Genomic DNA, 24,002 nt, shown 5'->3' on the forward strand with positions numbered 1-24,002 from the left:
CAGTTACATAATTGTAGTCCCTTCATCTGCGATGGCTTAATGATGAGCCTTCCAAAACCATGTCATAATTATTGCAACCAATTTAAACAAAGCTTCAATAATGGTAATAAAGTAGTACTTGAACTCAAACACAAGATCAAAATCTACCATGCTCTCTACATCTGTTTCTCTAGACATAACATTTTATAACAGTTGCTGCATTAAAGTGCTAGAGTTCATGAAAAACTGCATTTTAACCCAAACCAAACTTACTGTGCATTTTAAAGGATGCTTACAAGGAATGTATTGTGACATTTCATGCTTAACATCGACAAGGTCACCAGCAATCTGTCAAAGGGTTCAATGCGGGTTGTTTCTGTTTTAGCCACATGATAAATAGGCAGTTTCTCAGAAACTAGAAGATGCTACTTTTCAAATAATGCATGAGGGTTGTGTAGGAAGGCCATGTTTTTGACCGCCAAGGAGGGAAGCGTACCAAGGGCGTGTAGTTAAACTTGTCATACCATTTCAAATAAAGTCTTATACATTTTGATATTACAGTTTTTCTTAAATTTTCCATGTAGGTTCCTCTTACCCCCAACCGGTCACAGCAGATGGTGTCTCTCCCTGAGCCTGGTTTTGCTAGGGGTTTCAGTTAAAGCCAAAGCCTGGATTTAACTGTCAAGATGTATTGTTGCCTGGATTTGCTTGTTCAAAGGTACAACTCTCACAATTTAGGGCTCCAAACTTTCCTCTCATTAGAGTAAGAAAAATTTGAACTTTAAACAGAATTCCTCATCTGTGATTCTGTCTATCAGGTATGTTTAATGGCCCTGTTCAGGGACATGTTGGCACTTGATGGGCTGCTGTGCATACTGCAGCAAAGGCCTTTCAGTTACACAGTTGTTTCAGGAGGCAGTCTGTTAATGCACATTATCTGAACAAAAATGACTTCGACTTGACTCTGTGCCACAAAACAGCTGCTAGCATGCTGAGATAACTTCTCTCATATCCAGAGCAGTTTCACTTATCTCTCGCAAGCAAGGATTGCAACCAAGTGGAATCACTCAGACAAGAAGCTAACATTAATGAGTCTGTTTAATCCTAAGCCTCAAACTTTTCCTATTTTATTCTGTTTTATTCTATTTTGTAAAGTACTTTATTCTTCTGTATATAGTATTTTATTCTTATTGTATAGTGTGTTATTCTATTTTATCTTATCCTATTCTATTGTTTTTCTTAACTTTTACTGCTCTTAAACTTTTACTTTCTGCCGTGACCAAAACAGTTCGCACGTGTGGGACTAATAAAGGTTCATCTCATCTCACCTCATCTCATCTCACCTCATCTCAACTTGCCTAACCAAACATTAACATCACAAAAAATACAAAAATATGTGTAATTATGAGGGAATCCTCAGACTTTGGAATAATCTTCCATTAAATATTAGATCTGCACAAACACTTGATCAATTTCAATCGCTACTATAGACATATTTTTATGCCCTGGCTTTTAACGCGCTATGACCCAAGCATTTTGGTCTTATTTTAATAGTCTTACATGCCCAAATAATGGGCGTGTATGGTTACCAGCTGAGGATATCTGTCTTTTGAACTGTCGTTTGTCCTTTGAACTGACATTTGACACCACCCACTGGTGTGTATATATTATATATATATATATATATATACACAGTGGGGCAAAAAAGTATTTAGTCAGCCACCGATTGTGCAAGTTCCCCCACCTAAAATGATGACAGAGGTCAGTAATTTGCACCAGAGGTACACTTCAACTGTGAGAGACAGAATGTGAAAAAAAAATCCATGAATCCACATGGTAGGATTTGTAAAGAATTTATTCGTAAATCAGGGTGGAAAATAAGTATTTGGTCAATAACAAAAATACAACTCAATACTTTGTAACATAACCTTTGTTGGCAATAACAGAGGTCAAACGTTTACTATAGGTCTTTACCAGGTTTGCACACACAGTAGCTGGTATTTTGGCCCATTCCTCCATGCAGATCTTCTCGAGAGCAGTGATGTTTTGGGGCTGTCGCCGAGCAACACGGACTTTCAACTCCCGCCACAGATTTTCTATGGGGTTGAGGTCTGGAGACTGGCTAGGCCACTCCAGGACTTTCAAATGCTTCTTACGGAGCCACTCCTTTGTTGCCCGGGCGGTGTGTTTTGGATCATTGTCATGTTGGAAGACCCAGCCTCGTTTCATCTTCAAAGTTCTCACTGATGGAAGGAGGTTTTGGCTCAAAATCTCACGATACATGGCCCCATTCATTCTGTCCTTAACACGGATCAGTCGTCCTGTCCCCTTGGCAGAAAAACAGCCCCATAGCATGATGTTTCCACCCCCATGCTTCACAGTAGGTATGGTGTTCTTGGGATGCAACTCAGTATTCTTCTTCCTCCAAACACGACGAGCTGAGTTTATACCAAAAAGTTCTACTTTGGTTTCATCTGACCACATGACATTCTCCCAATCCTCTGCTGTATCATCCATGTGATCTCTGGCAAACTTCAGACGGGCCTGGACATGCACTGGCTTCAGCAGCGGAACACGTCTGGCACTGCGGGATTTGATTCCTTGCCGTTGTAGTGTGTTACTGATGGTGATCTTTGTTACTTTGGTCCCAGCTCTCTGCAGGTCATTCACCAGGTCCCCCCGTGTGGTTCTGGGCTCACCGTTCTCATGATCATTTTGACCCCACGGGATGAGATCTTGCGTGGAGCCTCAGATCGAGGGAGATTATCAGTGGTCTTGTATGTCTTCCATTTTCTGATGATTGCTCCCACAGTTGATTTTTTCACACCAAGCTGCTTGCCTATTGTAGATTCACTCTTCCCAGTCTGGTGCAGGTCTACAATACTTTTCCTGGTGTCCTTCGAAAGCTCTTTGGTCTTGGCCATGGCGCAGTTTGGAGTCTGACTGTTTGAGGCTGTGGACAGGTGTCTTTTATACAGATGATGAGTTCAAACAGGTGCCATTCATACAGGTAACGAGTGGGGGACAGAAAAGCTTCTTACAGAAGACGTTACAGGTCTGTGAGAGCCAGAGATTTTCCTTGTTTGAGGTGACCAAATACTTATTTTCCACCCTGATTTACGAATAAATTACTGACCTCTGTCATCATTTTAAGTGGGGGAACTTGCACAATCGGTGGCTGACTAAATACTTTTTTGCCCCACTGTATGTATAGATAGATAGATAGATAGATAGATAGATAGATAGATAGATAGATAGATAGATAGATAGATAGATAGATAGATAGATAGATAGATAGATAGATAGAAAATCCTTAGATTCCGATTTGACAATAAAGATATTTCAGTGGTCCAAAGACAAAGACTAGAGAATATTGAATATTCTACATCATTAAGAGACCGTGGTCACCTCGGCCCTTTTCCACACTGGAACAATGTTGATACAATGAATAGCCTTCTAATGGCTCCTTGTTGAAAGTGATTGAGAAAAGGTAATGGATGTATAGAGGGAATTGGCATTTGAGTCTATTCACAGCTGCTTCATCTTAAGGCCACACTTCAACCTATTGTCCCACAGACCTTCTCCTCAGTGCTGACCTTCCTACCCTCACCTCTCACCTTTATCCTTCCCAGCTGCTGCACTCTTATGATGGACAGCTGTTTCCTCAAGAGCCACAGGCTGTGCTCTTTGGCTCACAGCTGATTTATTCACGCTAGTAAATTTACACTGGAAAATCACTAATGACTTTACTAAATAAAGAAAATGATTTATTCTGGTCATCTTTAAAATCTCATAAAGTCTAGATTATGAAGCTTCTTCTTCACTGTTTACACAAAAGCAAAGAGGGAGAAGATTTTTATGCATTTATAAAAAAGGGAAATGAAAGGAGATGCACTAAGCCTTCCTTAGAGTGTTTATGCTTCCAGCTCTACTGTTGGGTAATATAAACTGTGGAGATAAGCTATAAAAGTTAACATCCCCCTGTCTCAGTTCCCATTAGAAACACCTCTTACAAAGTATTTCTAAGAGAATGGTCCTCATTAAAATTCATTGCACCACAGTTTCTCTAACAGATATCCTCACAGAGCTTAAATAGATTTACAAAGCATGCCATTTTTTAATGTCTCCACCACTATAGCAGATGAAGATATTGTGAATGGCTGTGGCACTGTGACATGACTGAAACAAGAGCTACATTTAATTCACATTCAGGGACCACCAACAGCCTATCAGAGCCCAATCCTGAGGTGGGCATCAATCATGGGAGCCTGGACCGCTCTGGCTTGTGTGTTAGCTCTTCTAAAGCAAAGGAAAAGGCTTTGACAAGGGCCCATTATTCAGTAGCTCATCTTATGTCACTTCACACATCACCTGTCAGCCTGCCAACCCAGCTTTGCACCCAAAGGTCGCCATCAGCGATCAGTCACATCATAGACATCCAAATCACAGCCTTATAGCCGACTTTAAACTGTGTTTTTATATGTTTAGGTGCTATTAGATGTCATTCAGGAGCACAAGGCACTCAGAGAGACCCCACTGTAATTATTCTACAGTACATCCATAAAAAATGTTTCTCTTTTTCCCCCAAAAAGTTCATTTTGACTTTCTTCAAAATGTAGGCTCAGGGTTACCACCTACGATAAATATGAGGCAACACTATCCATCCACTACAATGCACATTGCCCAAACTCAACAGCGTTACTGATACTGATGAGAGTGACAGAGAAAGATAATTTTTTTCCTTATTTCCAACATGAACAAACAGAAAGTAGACTTAAATTGAGGAAGAATTACACTGGAATTACACTGCTGATCACTCTGATTATTATCAACCCCTAAGATCATCATCCATCAACACAAGCCTAACCAGTAGTTCTGTGCAGTACTGCAAATTATCAATCTGATACCAAGTAAATACAGAGCCATTAATTAATTAATTAATGCCAGTACCGATACTGATACTTTTAACAAATAAAGGCAACTTATGAATGGGAGAGCATTCTGTCATGATTTATGAGATAAATCATTAAATTGTAATTCTGAAAACATTTTAATTACCACTAAATCACTCTATTTTTCATTTTCCACAATAATTGGTTAATATAACAAAATACACCTTTCCGTTTTGCATGTACTTTGATAATTGGTCCTTTGGAGAGCTGGAATGTAAATGTACCCGTCTCTAAAGTACTTGGGGTTAACTTCTGTTATTTAAATGTACTATAAATAGAACAGACGTGACAGTCAACACAAAAAGGTTCAGACTGTTTTCATAGTGCATGTTTGATGTATATTTTTTTCATTTTCAAAAAAATGAATTATTTAACACAATTCACCAGACTAAAAACTGAGGATAAAAAAAGAGTATTGAGCCTATCGCGCCAGTATAAATCAGATATCAATACCAGCATTGGTATTGATACTATTGATATTTGGATGTAGCTAGCTGCCTGAGGGGTTTACTAAGAGTTCTTGGTCCTGTATCCTCTAATGAAGCAGCTCACTCAGCTAAACTGTGCAGTATTTTCAGTAGTGTTAGTGCATCTGAAACCCATAATTTCCTATCGCAACCTGTTTCTCCAGCAATTATTCATGGGTGAAAAACATCTCATGAGATAACTGCAATTTTAGGACGCCCTGGAAGAGAGGACAGCCTGGTTCTTCTTGGATTGCTCTAAGCAAGTGTAACTTCTTCTCTGACTTGCTGTCTGCAGGATGTGCAACAGAGAAAAGAGAAAAGCTTTTAAGCAAGCAACAACAGCAGCAGACAAGGAAACCCACAAGGGAGATGGGGAAAATGACATAGGGATGGTGTGGAGTGTGCATGTGGGGGGAAGAAGGAATGGGGTTTTTTTTCAACAAAAAAGAAAGTGAGAAGCAGCAAAGGTGGAAAGAAGGATGGAATTTAAATGGCATTTGTGATAAGGTGACATTTAGAAAAATCTCAGCTCCATCTCCTTTGAACAAAAAGGTCTTGATCCCAGGAAAAAGGGGGGTCTGTCACCTCACAGGTTGCACTGGTGAAGGAAAATACAGCAGCATATGAGACTGAAATGCAGAAGTGTACACATGGATTCAAATGCTTTAAATCCTTAAACACATCCGAAATTAGTATTCCTACGTTCTCGTGTGTTGCGGTAATACAAACTCTTGTGTATAAGGTCATTGTTTTGAATTGAGCGTAATGATATACGGGTGTTTTAAGTGTGTCATGATGATCACCAGCTATGGGTCAGAGTTCAGCCTCCTTTTTATGAGGACTACATCTCTGATCGGGACTAAGAGTTGCCATGGAGAAACATGCAATCAGCTGGTCTTTCTTTTCACTGCTTTTCACTGACTCGCTCCCTTCCTCTGCCCTGTAAACAGTACGGGCCCTGTTGTTGTCGTCGTCAGATAGTGACTAAGTATATGCAGTGTGGGAAGGAGAATCTCAGCTGTTCATCCTGGAGAACTCATCTCCCCTCCCGTTCCGGTCCTAGGTGAGCCACAATACTTCTTCAGACCTCCCTTTCCTTTTGGCTGCCATTACCCAAACTAAGCTCATTTGTCCCCCCCAGTAGACCCATGATCTGCCTTTTGTTCAGACCCCAACCTCCCATTCATGTCCCCCAGGAGAGCAGACAAAAGAGGAAAAGACATAGGCTTAAACCCTTTTGCCCAGACAGACTGTGGTAAAGCAACCATAAAGAGATGCTGGGCGTGAATGGCTGGGGAGCTCTCTAGCTTCAACTAGAAGCTGTCTGTGAAGATGCCCTCCCTTGCCCACATCAACAGAAGTCTCAGTTATTGTGTGAACATGTCCTGAAATGAAGACAACATCTTTGGCAATTTGACAACACATATGCGGCACAGCCAGATTTTTACTTGCATTTCAAATGTTGAAAGTACATCCAGAAACCTAAGTTGAATATACACAATTGTTGAAATAAAAGCAGCTGTCAAACAGGGAAGTGGATACATCATAGACTGCATATAAGCATATGTTACCAACTGTTATGTGAAATTGGTAAATGGACCTGCTTCTTATATAATGTTTTTCTACTCAAGCACTCAAAGCACTTTCTACAACTTGCCTCATTCACACATAGTCTATGCCTAAGTGCATTTGCACTCCAATGAATGCATCAGAGAGCAATGTGGGGTTCAGGATCTTGCCCAAGGATACTTTGGCACGCAAACAGAAGGAGCCAGAGATCAAACCACCAACCATGGTTGTTTTAATAGATGACCTGCTGTAAATCAGATATCATATGTGAGGTTTGGAGCTTACTCTGAAACAGAGGAACACTTGTAGTAGGATCTTGTCAATAACAGGAGGCGTCCATCCTTAAGCATACCTCATCCATTTTTAGTACAGTAGGGGCCATATTTACAATTCATATTCACTTAGATTTTAAACTAACAACAGATATAAACACACCAGGAAAGTGTTTACTAGGCCTATAGGACACTCCCTCATAGATTTCTATAGAGCCTGATTTTTGCAGTCAGTGACAACATTTGAACCAAGGCTTGGCAGTGCAGGGGGGACATATCCACAGAGCACAGATGATGTCAAAACATTTTACAGGGTTCACGTTTTCATTCAAATTTCAATTTATATGGATCAGTTTATGAAATTTGAATCATGCCTCTTTATTCTGACTGAAACCTTCATATGGAGTTGTGGGTTTTTCTTTTAAAAGCTCTCACCCTGGAGGCTCCACTACCAGACTTCATTTAATAAAAATTTGAACCTGACCCATTTTTCGAAGGTTGCTTAGCATGGTACATTCACTGAATTGGCCACCTACTACTAATAAAACTGATATGGAGGTAACATTTTTCTGCTTTGATTTAGTTATATCAAATTGGATTACGTAGCTGAGCTGTTTTTAAAAAGAATAAAATAACACCAGCATCATCTATTCATTTATTTTTACAAGAGTGCTTTTTGCAGATTTCCAAATCATGCAGTAAGGATAAGAAGATTTATTGTGTTTCAGAATTCCCCCAAGTGTTTCTTATCTGTAAAACCCAATGTTGTTTATTTTGGCTCACAGTTTGTAAAGCTGTTACTGAGTTTTTGGGTGTTTGTTTCAGGTGGAAATGTCAAACAACCTAAGGCTTAATGCAGTCAAACTGATTGCAATCACAATATCGGGCTTCATCTAAATGGAGCCAGCAGAAGCACGCACGGAAGGCTGGGCATGTCCCCATACCCAGCAAAAAGATTGAAGGTCCTCTTTTGGGTCATTGAAGTTTTCCAAAGGTAGATGAAATACAGTCTCACTGGTGTGTTCTGGGTCTCCTCTGGAGCCTCCTACCTGTCTGACATGCTCATAAAGTCCCAGTGGATTGGCTTAGAGCTCACAACATATATATAAAAAAAAAAAATTTCAACCACTCAGTCATTTGGTGAATATCCAAAGATTAAGACCATAGCTAATAACTGAATGATAGTAAATCAAAAAGTTTACCACAACACCTACAATATGACTGAAGCCAGTAAATAAATCAATGTTTCCTGTTCCCAGTTCTATGTATTATTTAGTTTTTATTCACAGAGAAAAAATGTCATAAGATGTTACTTTTTATTCAATGATTAAAAGTAATGCCTGTTCTCTGTTTAGTCATGTTGGTCATATTCAACTATTTGTTCTTGGCATGCTATACCTTTATCTTCCTACTGAAGTTCCTGAAGGTGTTGTTCTTTAAATGTGTCCCAGGTTGCACATCAGCTCTGCAGTAAGAGTGCTGGGGAAGAGAGATACAAAAACTTAAACTCCTCTAACGATGGTGCAGTGCGCCCCTGATAGTAAAATATCAACCTTATTGCCTCGTTGTCAGATTGAATCCAGCAGCTTATGCTTCTGTTATGGTTTGTGGCACAAATCACATCATATTCAAGCCATAAGCTATATTACTGTAGCTTAGGTTTTACAGTCTTGCAGAAATTCTCTGAACTTGCAGACACATTAATCTACAAAGCAATGCAGGCTGACATATACACTAACTGCGTATCTGTCTCCACCTGTGTGATGTCAAATACAAGCTCGGGTTCAGCGAGGAGACACAGAGTGGGATCTGCCATACTATTCTATAGGGACTCCTCTGTAAGGCTTAAAATAGAAGAGATCCGTCTTTGCAAGCATCCATGCTGTTACACATACTACTACTACATAGATAAAGCAATAAATAAATGAATAAATAACTGTGTTCTCCACTATCTTAGTTACCTCTTGACAGCCTCCAGGCACTGGCAAGCTGTACAGTGTTGGAATTAGAGATTTGTTTTTTGGCCACATGTTAAAACACTACATTTTCAGAAAGAAAGAAAATCCACCGTGCGTTTCAAGTAAAACACCAGTGCAGGCTGAACATTTGCTTACAGAAACTCATAACTGATATAATACCCTAGTAACGTAAATGCATCATGCATTAAATATGGTTCATTTTCCTTCAAACCTGATTTTTCCAGCAGTTTCTGACTATATTTCTGTGCAATATGCTGGATTCCTTCAAATATCACTTCACCATCCACAATTATTTCAGAGAGATGCTATACTTGAACCAGCAAAATAATCTTCACACTTTATTACAATTATCTCAGGGAGATGGATTTTTTTTCTCCCCCAACTGACTGACTGAACACTAAATGTGACGCGATATTTCAGGACATTTTCATCGTCTCGCTTGATCCAAGCGATACTGCCTCATCAAGGTGCTGAATGCAGACCTGCCTACTGCTAAAGGCCTAGCATGCTTGAAAGTAGTCTCACCTCCGCACAGCTGGCATATCACTGTGTGAGGTGAGAACCTGTCGGATTGTCAATTTCAGAATGTGGCAAAAATTGTGCGTTGCAGCCCCCCAGGCTTCTGACATCTGAAGGATGTGTGGGGGAGGGGTTTCAGAGGCTGTGTGGCAATCAGACAAGCACTTTGTCCACAGTATAGTGAGAACAGGCTACAAATTTAACACATCTTGAGCCTCCTTAAATGCATAATACAATTTTATTTTTTATTTATTTTGTGTGCACTTTCTTTGGATTTGAGTGGTCATATATTTTTCTATTATTTGTTTTACTTCATTTAGCTTACTTACAAGCACATCAATCTTTGCTTCTATAATAACCTTTTTCTTGTGTTCTTTAGCTCTGAGCAATTAGCACAGCTTAGCTTGATCAAACAGACCAAAACACAACCATTAAAAGATTTCTCAGTGCAGCATTTAGAAAAGTAAATGTAAAGGACATCATATTACAGAAATAGGCTGCAAAAAGTCATGTATATCTTTGTTTCCAAGAAAGCTAACTGGAAAACTCTAAGGTCTAAAATCAGATCAAGCCTTCATTCTTGTTACGATCCAGCCTGTGGGTGCAACATTACATTAAGGCCGCACAAGAGAACTGACAACTGTAGACCTCACTTCCCTCGGTTGAGGTCAGTGTTTATGATTCAGCAAAAAGCAAGAGACTGGAAAAAATGGCATGCAGGAGAGAGTTACAGAGCAAAAGCTATTGCTGACCAAAAAGAACACAAAAGCTCATCGCGCATTTGCCAGAAAACATTTTGATGACTTTTGGGAAAATATTCTGGGGACTGACTTAAAGACTTGAAAGGTTTTCATCTTATTACATCTGGTGTAAAGCTAACACAGCATTTCATACAAAGAACACCACAACAGCAATGAAACATGGTGAGAGTAGTGTGAAGATCTCCTGCTTCAGGATCTGGGTGACCTGCCATAACAATCCAGTGGGTGGCTGTAGCTCAGGAGGTACAGCAAGTCATCTACTGATTGGAAGGTTTAGTGGTTCGATCCCTGGTTCCTCCTGTATCCATGGGCAATATACGAACCCCAAGTTGCTCTCTGATGGAGAGTATGAATATGAATGTTAGCTAGGAAGCACTAAAAAAAGCTTAGAAGAAAGTGCTTGTGTAATTGCATGAAAGTGGCATGTTGTATAGAGCGCTTTGAGTACTCTGGGAGAGTAGTAGAATCAGTCCATTAATCCTGAAGGAGAATGTTTGGTCATCACTTTGTGCCCTGACGCTTAAGTATACTTGGGTTACACAGAAGCCCAATGATCTAAAACACAGTACAAATAAACCTAGTCAAAGGCTGGGCCTAAATCCATCTCTTCATACTCAAAAACCCTCTAGTGCTGCTGAATTTTTAAAATTCACCCAAAGTCCTCCATGTCAATGTGAAATACCTACTGCCAAATACTTCTCCACAATGGGTGAGGTAGGTTTGGATAATTGTTATCATTAATAAATGAAACAATCATTGAAAAACTGTATTTACTTGAGTTCTCTTTGTTTAATTTAAAAATGACTGATGATCTGAAGCTTATTCACCTGCCAAATTCTCTTGCACCGTCATCTCAGGCCCAGGGATTGCAGAGGTACATAACAAGCGCTGGGTCTCAAATTAAGTACTTCTGTACTTGCACTCACTATTTTGAGTACAGTACATGTAGTGTCGTAAAAGTAACAAGATGGTGTGCTTGTTGGCATTTCTCAGTTGTAGACAAGGTGTCCTTGGGTGGTGGAGCTTGCTGCACCATGCTATGACTTTAGTGAGCTTGGTCAACTCGTCAACTCATCAGTTTTCAGTGTGAACAGTTACTGTTATAAAGGAGTACATATGATCTCAAACCCTCAGTCTAACCAAGGAGTTTATAGTGTCTCAATCTAACCAGTAAATAAAAGTGGAAGTACAATGTAACTAATAAACAACTAGTCTCCCTGAGACCCATTATGAGGATTTTGTCACTCAGTAAAACGGTAAAAAGCAGGTTCGCAATATCCAATATTACAGCAGTGAGGGTGTGAAAGCACTGATGCCAAAAGACAACTTGTGTGCAAAGATGACAGTGTACATTTCTCATCTTCAATAGTTGCCATATGCAGAAAAAGGAAAGAAACCATCTTGTTGGTGAGAAAGATGAGGAAAGGTCTTTAACACCCAAAGCTACTGTTCGCCTATAATCATTCTATCTGACATGGATCAGAATCTATTGCAATTTGTCTCCTAAATTTAAGGTTAGGACTAGTTGTGACGGATGACAGCCTTAAAGGATTATGGTTATATATCTTGTGGAGTTGTTTGGTGGATATTTTGTTAAACAATCAAATGGATATATAGCTATATGTGTGATTAAAGGTTTTACCAGCTCTCAGGTGAGTTATTCACAGCAAAATCTCCAGTGTTAATTTAACACTGGAGAGTGTCTATATGGGTCCACACCTCTGAGTGTTAAATACAACACTGTTGAGTGTTAAATTAACACTTTTGACAGTGTTATATGTTTAAAAGTAACCTAGTCAGTTTTGAAGATTAACAATGGCTAACACTGAGCAGTGCTGATTTTCTAACACTGGAATATTTCTAACATTTTGAGTTATTTTCCTGTGTTAGAAAATCAGCACTGCTCAGTGTTAGCCATTGTTAATCTTCAAAACTGACTAGGTTACTTTTAAACATATAACACTGTCAAAAGTGTTAATTTAACACTCAACAGTGTTGTATTTAACACTCAGAGGTGTGGACCCATATAGACACTCTCCAGTGTTAAATTAACACTGGAGATTTTGCTGTGTTTATTTTGGGGTTATTATTTACTTATATTTTACTATGTACTTATTTAATCATTTATTTCAAGGTTTCATGTTTAAATGGTCTTTTTTCCTTTTATCAATTTTGTATTTGTCTTTCATTTAATTAGAGTTTTGTTTTTTCATTTCTTTTAATTGTACATAGAAATAATTTCCTATTATTTTACTTCTAATGTGCCTTAATTTGGACGCTAATTCTTAGCTTGCCAGTCGCCTTTATGGCCCTATAATTTTGGAGCAACATCTGTTTATTGTCTGTCAAGGCTTGTAGTGGTAGTACAGCCCAATTTTCCCACCTTTTGTTTTTCTAACCCGATGTTGGAAAGAATGAGTTGAAAGATGGTTAGTCTTGTAACCTCAACTCTCTTGGGTGTCTTTTTGGCATTGCTTTCTCCCCCATTACCACTGAGTAAGGTCAGGTCTCAGAGAGGTCAGTTCACCCAGGAGGGTCACCCACTTCATACTAGACACTCCTGTGTCTGGAAATGGACCGGACAACTGTGTTCACTCAGCTATACTAGCTGCCAGTTTCACTTTCCAAACCACTGGTTATTAATTCCTGTCGGCACAGATCATCGTTTCTCCTCGGAACCAAAGTACATGGAGGAAGCTTAGCATTTAACCTTGTGTTCCTTTACTGTAGCTTAGCTGGCTCCCTTGTGGTAAAATTCTTATTCACTCTAAGCCCTGAGTTTTTTGTGGGCAGCCAGTCAGGAGGAAATGGTTTACTGTCTTTGACATGTTCTATTTGTTTTTTAGTGCAGTGCAGAAAAGGTTGTTAACATTCTGTGCCATCTTGGAACATTTTAGATCTTATGTATATTACGCAGATCCTGAGAGCTCAAGTGTTGAATCTGCACTGTCAACTTTTCTGAAGCAGTTGGCAAGCACGGAGATACAGAGCGCCAACTGTAGCAACACAAAAGTTATGTGAGAAGGATTATAGGGTCTGAGGTCAAGGGCCAGAGCACAGATACAAGCCCTGACTCTGTACTAAGGTCGTTTACCGGCCATTTGTACAGATGAATGCAGCAGTTGTGTCTGTGTGTGGTCTTTTCTGGTGCAATGCTCAGTTTGCAATGCTAAGCTTCTCACCTAGAAAAAAATGCATTTTGTATTTACTCAGGTTATCTTTGTCTAGTATTTACATTTGTTTGATGTATGGTTTTATAACACGTGAGCTAGTGAAACAATTTACACTTTGATGAGCTCTATTAATTCATTGTTGGCCAAAAATGTTATACGGTCTAGCTAGCGCCAACCTGGAAGTGACGAAAACTGCAGTTCCTTGAGGTGCCGCGCGAGGGTGAATGCAAAACATCCCATTGTTTCTCACATTTAAATGTCTAACCTCACAGCATTAAAAAGCATATTTATAGTTATAGTCTACTCCCCACTCACTCACCACACACATAAATGTTTTAATGCTGGAGTTAGGAGCATGTCTGTGTCTTTATACAGGTGCCAAGACAGACAGCGGGAGCTGATATCTCAGCCTCACCCTCCAGTGGACCTCTCTATTCTGTTCCTGTTGTTTTCTCTTCATGGAGAATTTTTAAAGGATTCTAAGCTCATATTCAGACTCGGCGTGTGGCACAGTTTGTGCTTCAGTTTTGGTGAGTGAAACTAGAGTATTATGTTAGCTAATAATGAACTAATATGACTAACTGTTCATTGCACCCTTGCAGCTTGCTATCCAAATTTGAAATGCAAACGCTAAAATGCTAACAATGAAGTTGTAAGAGACCGGTGGCTATGTCCATCTTGTAGACCGTCTGTGGTTCCTGTATAAGAGATCTATTAATGAGTGAGCTTTAAACTGCTTGCTCATAGCGGGTCAGGTCTGATTGTTGGGGTTTTCTCTTATTGTAGGGTCTTTACCTTACAATCTAAAGCACCTGCTTTGAATTAAATTGAACTCAATTAAATTGGAATATCCTTGTCAGCTACTCCCCCCACCTTACACACATCTTGTTTTTTTCCATCGCACAGAGCTCTTGAAAGCAGAGTCTATTACTTTGTTTATTGAAATTACAGTCCCTCTTAGATTAAACTGGTTATTATTACAAATACACTCTGATGCAGATAGCCCTCTAAAAAACAGCTGATGGCTGCTGCTACCTGGACTCCCTGCCGCATTGCTCGTCACCAACATTATACTCCCCATTGCTGTGTTATTCTCTCATTATTGAATCATAGAGGGGGTTTCAGTAGCTTGTGGAGGAGGGGGCAGACTGGGTGTCCATCCAAGTGACCCTCCCTGAGGACTTAACCCACACCACCCCACCTCACTGTTGCATAATGGATGAAGGACAGACATTGGGAGGGAGGAATGGAGAGCGGAGCCCTTATTACCTTGTGATTCATTTTTAATGAGGTAAACAGGTCTTTCCAGGTCACCTGAAAGCTCACACACACCAACTGCAGGTGGTGTGTCTTCCCATCGACAGCCTTATTGCTGCCCGCTTTGACATGCACCATGGCTGCAGGGGCTGCAATCGTATAATTAGGTCTCACTGTCATTGACAGAATGTGTCTCACTTCCCACAGAGTCCCTTTTCCTTCCTTCCTTCAAGTTAGACACCACCAATTATATGGTGGCAAGAAGACCTTATTATACGTGCTCTAGGCAACCTTTGCCTCACTTTTCCTTTTAGATGAAATTTTCCTGCAGTGAGGATTGCAAAGACCACCAAAATCTCATTATTGTGTATTGTTTCATAACTGATTTGATTGCGCTTTCCAGCTCAAAAATTGAATTTTATATTGATTATTTTGCAAGAACCAGTTCTTGAAAATAGCCCGTCCCTTGTGATGTTTCTTGCCCTATATAGTAACACTCCACTCAGGTAGCGGTTCTCTCTTTATGCTCAGTTATTGTACCACTTTTCCTTCTGTGTATATGTTAAGACAGCCGATAAAACCAAACCTTGTTTTGCTCTAATGGAAATAAAATAGGCTCCCTCAAGCAGACGTCTGGTTTGAAATTGGATGACAGGCGAGGATTCACGTACCGGGTGTCATCTGGGAAATCAAACCCGCTCAGTTCACTTGTTCCGAAAGTTGGCGAACAGGTACGCCTTTGCAAACAGGGAGGTGGAGAACTCCCACAGCAATTCTCTGCGAAGCCTGTCGGGGCTGTGAAGGAGGGAGAGGGAAAGAGAGAGTGCAACAGGAAGGTGAGAACAGGAACAGATGGAGAGATGCAGGGATTCTACATTTACAGTCATTTAAAACAGGTGCTATACATAGCCAAGCCTTCAACCAGTTCTCTCATCTAAATGATATCATTACAGCAAGAAGTCATTAAAAAAATCTTTATCCCCCAGACTGTGTACATTTCCCTCTTCTCTCTGGGGAGCAGGGATGAGAACCAAAATTTAGGGGCCCCTCAAGTCATTGAATTTTGCTTTTTATCACCCTATAGCTGTGCTGCATGTGTGTCATTGTGCTTTATATGGGATTAGAGAAGATGTTTTCTGCCTGACTGGCCACAGGCTCTCAGCAGCAAGACGAGGATCATTTCCCCTGAAGAGAAAAGCTCTGCTCAGTCTTGATGTAAACCTCGGCACGTACACCCCACTGATGTTTAGAATAGATTGTCGCTCACATACCAGCAATCTTTATCAGTGTTTCATACGTTTGAGATTAGAGAATGCATATTTCCCAAAAGGTGCTTCAAAAAAGATGGAAATGTACAGTCGTGTTGCTCGAGAAATTGCAGTTTTACCATTTTAGCATCCATGAGGTTACTGTCACCTGGGTTAGGATTAGGATTTGTTTAAGTTCACATTCACAAATTTTTTATAGAATGTTCACATCTTTGAAACGTCCAAATGGGGATTGTTTTTTTAACAGAAAAAACTGTAATGCCAAATGTCTGTTGACAAACCCAACCCCAACTCAACACCTAGCTAGATTGCTGGTAGCCTGATAAAGAGGTTAAGCACTGAGCAGAAACCAACCCAGTACCACCAGTAAAGGCTTTTACAATCAGTCTTAGGAGTGATATTTTGACTTAATGAATGTCACACCCTCCTCCACACTCATTCTCATGAAAGAGCTTTTCTCTCTATTTTAAAGTCACAGGTCCAGTGTAATCTGAACTGAGTAAAGCAGGATCCTCCTAAACTCTTTGTTCCTGTATTTACTTATGGCGGCTCTCCCTGTTTACATAAATTATTTAGCGCAGAATTGCATCCACCATACAATTGGTATCCAAAGAAAACTATAGACATTGTTACTGACACGACTGTTTGATCAAGCGTGTCAGGTTTTAACTTGGCAGTCACAGCCTTAGTCACTAAATGGATAAATCAATGAAACCCCCATTATTCTATCAATATAATCATCCAAATCCCATCTTTTTTTGTTGGACTTCAGGAACTAACTATGGTCTGTACCATAATCTGCAGTATGTAACCGAAATCTGAAATTCAAAGATACTAAAGTAATCATTCGAATAATAAAGTAATAATGCTATTATATGCCGTATATTGTCTGAATACAAGAAAGTCTCTGACTCAGTGGCCTACATGTGGGCACTGGAGTGCTTGGCACTATACAAGGCTACAATACTGTACTGGTAACCTTAATCAGGAACTCAATGGGACCGTGAAGGCTTGTACCCTGAGGCTGTACTGCAACGGAAAGGACAACTAGGATCAGCGGCAGTCAAGCCACAATCCAGGCTAAAGTATCCATAAACACATCATAAAGCTTGCATCCTGAGATGAGATGCTCCAAGAGTGCTTCAGGCAGCTGAAGACAGACCGTGATGAGGAACAGGAAGAGGAACTATCATGGATAATCAAGTCCCTGCATGGGTTGTACCAATTACCGAGGAAGAGGCTAAGACAAATCCTATCAGTGGCTAGAAAAGGCTGTGCCCGGGCGTTGGTTTAGCTCAGTGCAGGTAACCAGATGCCATATGACTGAGAATGGCGGATGCCGGTTTGAGTCCGACCTATGGCCCTTTTGACTCTTTCTCCACCTCTCCTTTACTTGCAATTCTTCACTGTACCTATCAAATAAAGCCAGAAAACAAAGAAAAAAAAACATAAGAGCAAGCCCCCGGCACCAGATCCAGGCAGTCTGCCACAGCCAACAGTACCCAAGTTGCAGGCTGTGCAAAGGTACCTCTGTACGGTAAATAGCAGCAGAATGTAAAAGCATAGCCAAGTCACTGGAATAGAGTGCGGGAAAAAGCTGAGCTGCATATGGACTAGAAGTCCCCAAGTACTGATGGGTGACGTTGCCAAAGGTGTTTGAGAATGGCAGGGCTGTGGGACTTCAAGTTCCAGACAGACACGCAGCTACTGGCCAAACAACAAGACAGAGTGGTGGTTGACAAGGAGCAGATTACCGTTGAGATGGATGTGCCAACATCAAAAGAACAAGACACCTGGATTGAACCATATTGTTGTGAAACTGGGTGGATGTGTATTTGATGTGTAACTGAAAGGAGAACAAAACTTTTTCCTAAACTTTTTTTTTTTTTTGCAAAATTGGTGAAGCCTTATGTAAATATTTCACTGCTTATTTTACATATAGTTTTTTTCTCTGCAACCACTGTTCATTTACATAGATCAATCGATCGATAGATGCATTAAAGTAACTTCCCAGTTGCAAGGAAGGCTGCCAAGTTTCACGACTTGCATCTAAAAAGACTTAGTCAAGCATGAGTTGGCATTCCACTGAAACTGGAGAACACTGATCACAAACATTTCACAAAAGTGTTATGGTTTGTTGACAGTTTTGACACTGACGGTTGTATAAACTGCAAACGTCATAGAATTTATGTGACTTTCAGTTGGCGTCATTTTCCATGTTCAAAAGTAATTCCTCTGACATTGGTATGTTTCTGAACTTTAGGTCAGAAAGTGTAAAAATCTATAAAGAGCATTTAAATAGATGGATCGCTATTTCTAGTCTTGAATTCCCAGATGGATTGTAGAGACTTATCTGGTGCCATTCTTTGGTGTTGTAAGGTGGGGTTTTTTTGCCCTTTTTTGTATAAGCAATCAGAAACTAGCAACAGTAGCTAGTTAAAACTTTTGTTTTAATATGATATGTTCAACATGGGTCCAGTACATCATTTGAGTGCATATTCATTGTTACCCAGGCTCATCAATCTCACAAACGGAGCCTTTGGCGGCCCTTTTTCACTCCCTGCTTTCAAGTCCTTTAATGCTATGTTAATGCAGGCCCTGCATTCACTCATATCTTGCTTTCGATTGGCTTGCCCGCTGCAATTTGCTGCTAATGGTCCAACCACCACCCCATCCCATTCCACCCCTTCTACCCACCTCCCTTTCCCCATTTTCACTCTCCTACTCTCTCTCTCTGGCTCACTCTCTTCTTCCAGCCTTGAGGCGTCCTGTTTCAGCTCCTTCGCTTTCACTCACAATGCTGTGGAGAGGGTGAATGGGAGAGGTGGAGGTGGTGGGGTGGGCATTTAAGAGAGCAGTAGGTGGGAGTGGAGTCTGACCGCAGAGGGTCTAGTGTTTAAGAGAAAGGGAATTCTCTCTTTCACTCACTCTTTCCCTCTCTCAGCCTCTCGTTCTCTCTCGCTCTCTTTCTCTCCTCACTGGCTGCTCAACATCAGCTGGCTCTCTAGGTAGACTCGAGTAAACACTCAAAGAGAACAGAGAGAAGAGGGAAGATGACAGAGCTGTCAGTGCTCTGAGAGATACAGACCGGTGAGAACATTTGTCAGGGCTGGCTGATAAGGCTCTCCTCAAGGCTTCTTAGATTGCTCATCGGTGGAGAGGCTGCAAGCATTCTCTTCAAGGTAAGTTACCTCCTTTACCTGCACTGAGCCAGTGTTTGAATAAGAGCAGAATGAATGGGCTGCTTCACTTACCTAATTAAGATCCATTTTGAAAAGGAAATGGCAGTGAATGACAACTTTAAACACACTGTCTCAGCTCTGTTCTTCCATATTAGTGTATATTCAAACTTTTTCCAAAGATTTCTATCCTGTTTTGGCCAATTTTATGAAATGCATAGATAGTGCAATGGTTATTGGCATTAGAAAAAATCTTTTGATTATTCACTGGATTGTTTGCCCCCCAAAAATGAAAATTTGGTGTAACTAGCGTAAGCCGACCAACATTTCAGATTTTTGCTTTGATTTCTGAGGTGCTTTGACAGGTTTTCATGGCAGTGATAGTGACCATGTTGAAATCTATACATCGATCTCACATGGAGAATGTGTGGATGATGTTAGCAAAACCATTGCTTGCTCTGCAAAGCAGTTACTGTAATTCATTCTATGTTTTGTAATTCGAGCATTCAGGTTGTCTTAATTGTGCTTTTTACTGCATGCACCTGGCTGCCAATTATGTTTTACTGGGAAAAGTTTTTCCTCTTGTCGGCTGTTTCCCTATTATTACCAGAGAGCCGGTAAAAAAGAGTGATGTTTGTAGATAGAACAGTGTCATAATCTGCTGAATTATTCTACCTGCATTAGGGCTGATGCTGAGTTATTGTCTGATGGCACAGCAGTGCCAAGATGGTTAGTGTTACTATGCGCTTGTCCAACGTATGTGAGTGTGAGCATGCATGTGTGTTTGGACTACTTGCTGAAGTAGGTCCAGCTGTACACTTTATGGCTGCCAGCAGACAGTAGGCTTCTGTAACCCAGGAGACAGACAGCTGCTCTGCATTAGATGCTGCCGGTTGGTTCCTGTCCCAGATCTCCAACATACACAGTGCCTGTTGTAAAGCGGCAGCCTTACTGAAACAAACACACCAGCCTGGTCAGATGGCAAAAAATGTCTTTAGAAATAAGCTCTTTGATCGTGTACACAGACACAAATAGTTTTATTTCTTTAAGCTCAGCACGAGTTTGAAACAAATACAACAGGAAACGTGCTTTGTTTCTGCATGCATATGATCACATCTATGGATGAGATTGTCAGCAGCTCTGCATCACCCTGGCAACCAAGAAAATTTTCTAAGAAACCAAGTACTTGGCTAACCCTAGCTAGGTAGTTTTAATATCACAAACCTAACCCTACTTTTATTGATTGAGTTTTAAAAAAAAAAAAAAAAGGGAGTCCCTTGGAGGACTTGAACTGTGGTCACACATAGACATGTCAGTGGCATGGCTATATGCACAGAAATTAAAATGTGTGAAATTAGCTGGATAAAAATCACATTCAAGGAAATACAAATAATGGGGTGTGTAGGAGGAACAAAGAAACGTGTTTCTAAAAGTATAAAATATTAGATTACATGTGGTGCTTATGGGTTGAACACACATCTCCATGTGCTTCCCAACCTCTTATCATGAGTTCAGCTTCATGCTTTTGTTTCCAACAGGAGTTTGTAGAGAGAGAAACCATCAACCTGAGGGTGTTTGATAGACTAGTATGCTGACAGTAAATATGGGATTTTTAGGGTTTCTGCCAATTGTGGGGGTTTTTTTCTTCTTTTGTTGGACAGAAGATAAAACACTTAATGTTAGTCTTCTGCCATTTCTGTCAAAAATGTTGCCTTTGTGGTCACAACTCCCTAAAAGTGTGTTGGTAAAATACAGTAACATTAGCAGAATTATAGAGCTGTCATTGGTAACTGAAGCAGCAGCAGTATCAGTCACACCTACAGTATGAGGCAAAGACAGTTACTAGTCCTTTTTTCAATTTGTAAGAGAATAAAAGGCATTTTTGCTAAAAAAAAATAATAATAATAATTCAGAAATACATATCTCTTAAAAGTTTTCAGTCTCGAAAACTTTATTTTGGGCCACTATAGGTTTTCCACCAAAAGCTGGTGAAATCCTTTAAGGTGTGTCAGCTGTTCTTCAAGGCAGGCAGAGACGGGATTTATTCATTTAAACTTTACACCTCGAAGCTGTTTGAAGAAAATCACATCCTCATGGTGGCTGATATCAAAACCTTTATCTACATCTTAGGGAGAATGTGAATGGGTAAGTTGGTGCAGAAGGCGAGAAGTGATGAGACCCACAGGAGACCCACGGGATACCAGGGGAGCATGTGCTGGATGGTAATTGTGTATGATGAGAAGATGCACACACGGGGAAGGAGCCTGGCTGTGTTTCAACAGCCGTCTAAGCCTTCAGGTCCACTGCAGACCTTTCATATCTTCCTTAAATATCTCTCAGAAGATTTACAAGTAATTTTAACCTATTTCCATGTCCAACATAGGTCTGAGTAATGTCGGTGTAACAGGAGTGCCATGTGACCATCACTGGCAGCGCAGGCTCGGCATATTAATGTTTTATGATGGTTTGGCTATGCATATAAGTAGCCACTGACAGTGACACTTGGCGTAACGATGAGTGGGAAACAGGCCTTTGTTTGGACAGCTGTTGGCTCCGAATGCTCCGTGCCCTACAAAGCTTTATTAGAGGGCGACTGTCTTTAACCCCACTTTGCTCCTCCACTGGTGATTGAGAATGAACAATAACGTGGATATTCACGATGACCCACGTTAGACAGGACTCAGGAGAAATGCTCTGGTTTGACTAAATGAACCTCATGTTTAATTTAGTCTGGTCTGGACAACCTTTACTGTCTCTTCTGCTGCTCCTCTCTTTGTCTTTCCTCATTGACATTGTTGCTGGTTTTTGATGAAATGTCTCGCTTAAATTATAAAGTTAAGCCAAATTTGACATAATTTATTATTTACAGTGCAAGATCATTTAATCTGGACTCTGATAACAGATTCAGGGTTTACAAAGAATAAGTCAGACTGCCTTTGGTGATCCCCTAATTTTCACGTAGGACAATAGCAGAACATATTTTTTTTATTTATCCTCTTAAGGAAATATCTACCAAAATAATTCCCCAGATCTAAGACACTACTATATGTGTAGATGTATAAATAAACAGAGTGTGCAAGTTCAAAGTTCAAGCGTAGTCTAGTGGTCAATATCTCAGCTATATGAAAGAAATGCAAAAACCAGCAAACAATTTCTCGCCATTGGAAGGAAGATATTGGGATTGATGATCTAGCTAGCAAGTTAAAAAGAACTTGTTTTTACATTACAGATACAACTACATATTGTAGGTGTTGTGGCATTTTTTAGCATCTATGCTTATTAAATGGTAGTCCAGTAGAAATTATATGAAATTTGTCAAAGTCTCACTTCAGTTCATATCTGATCATGTTGTATACTTCACTCCTGAATTGAAAGGCATCATCATAGGGAAATCATTCAGCAGGCATCCAGTTTTATTAATTACAAGACGATGATGTGTCCATTTATAAGGGCTTTGCTTTCCTGTTCTCTCTTTTTTTTAAGTATTTGTCAGCCTTGGAATTTACACCGGTTCTTCAGAAAGTTAATTACAGCGTTGCCCCTTTCCCACTAAAGCTTACTCAGATTAGTCATCACCAAAAACAAAGGCACCCCGTCAAAGAAATCCAGTGTTTTAACCATCCCAGATGGTTGTTCCTCTAATGCTAATGGGTGACGGGAAAGAAGTGGAAGTCTTGGAGCTGTTGGATCCGGAATGCCTTTGTATTGCCTGGCCCTTCACTGAAGGCAACCAATAGATGAACATTTGTGGTAGACACTTTGCTCTGACACTTTGCCACCACCAGTGACCTCACACATTGGAATGTATTAGCCATAATGTTTTTGAAACGTGATGGGGGCCCTTTCGAGAGGGGCAGACAATTTAAATTTGAGAAAATGGTAAAAAAAAAACAGGGAAGCCAATGAAGAGCCGACCCCGGGCACCGGGGTCATTAGGCTCATACAAGTGTCTGAATGGAAGGCACTCCCAATTTGGACATGCAACACGCTTCAGGCTTTCATTGCAGACAAGGACAAACAGATGTCCGTGTATCACAGCCAACATGCTTGCTTCCATTGCTACTGAAGAGGGGGGAAAAATCTTTTCCATCCAGTTTGAATAGAAATAGCAAATAAACCTCCAGTGTAAAGCCGTGTAAAGTGCTAAAACATGCAGTCTTTGAATGGGCATGAAAACTCTTTGGCATGTTTGCCCAGAAATGCCTACATTTACCATTCCGGTTACTCTGGAACTCAGACATGTACGATAGTTGACATGGGACAAGGCCTGTTCCCTGAGTTCATATTGTTTTCATCTGCACATGAACAGATGTGGGTTAACAAATAAATTTGTCAGTAGTGACTTGCTGTCGGAATTTTCCCATTCCTGAGTTTCATGACTAATAGCTGGCACCTCATTTCTAAGCAAATAGTGGCCTGTGGCCCAATTCCGACCATGTGGAAAAACACATGACCCTGTTGTTAGCTGAAACTCTTGATTACATAAAAACGTACACTGTTCTTACTCACACATACTGAGAGAAAATATAAATAAATAGCTCCTGTTTTCAAAGAAAAATCTTATACTTCTAACTATTGTCTGTCATAGTTTTATAAAGACAAACATCAGTATATGAGAAGAACCATC

General features: G+C 40.3%; 1 protein-coding gene across 5 annotated transcripts in view; it reads left to right on the top strand.

Annotated features, from left to right (window-relative positions):
- LOC113033543 (tenascin-like) overlaps nt 1-24,002 on the top strand; it is a 124,887-nt gene that overhangs the window by 44,216 nt on the left and 56,669 nt on the right. Inside the window, exons 2-3 of one of the 5 annotated variants that reach the window (XM_026187446.1) lie at nt 14,047-14,201; nt 19,193-19,378. The exons of 1 other annotated variant lie outside the window; for it this stretch is intronic. The gene's annotated coding sequence lies outside the window, so the exon portion shown is untranslated. Of the gene's footprint in view, nt 1-14,046; nt 14,202-18,978; nt 19,379-24,002 lie in introns of those variants that run through there. 3 more of the 5 variants (XM_026187448.1, XM_026187450.1, XM_026187449.1) reach the window with 3 other exon arrangements.

The sequence above is a fragment of the Astatotilapia calliptera genome, chromosome 12 (genome assembly GCF_900246225.1).
Source record: "Astatotilapia calliptera chromosome 12, fAstCal1.2, whole genome shotgun sequence".
Classification (NCBI taxonomy): domain Eukaryota; kingdom Metazoa; phylum Chordata; class Actinopteri; order Cichliformes; family Cichlidae; genus Astatotilapia; species Astatotilapia calliptera.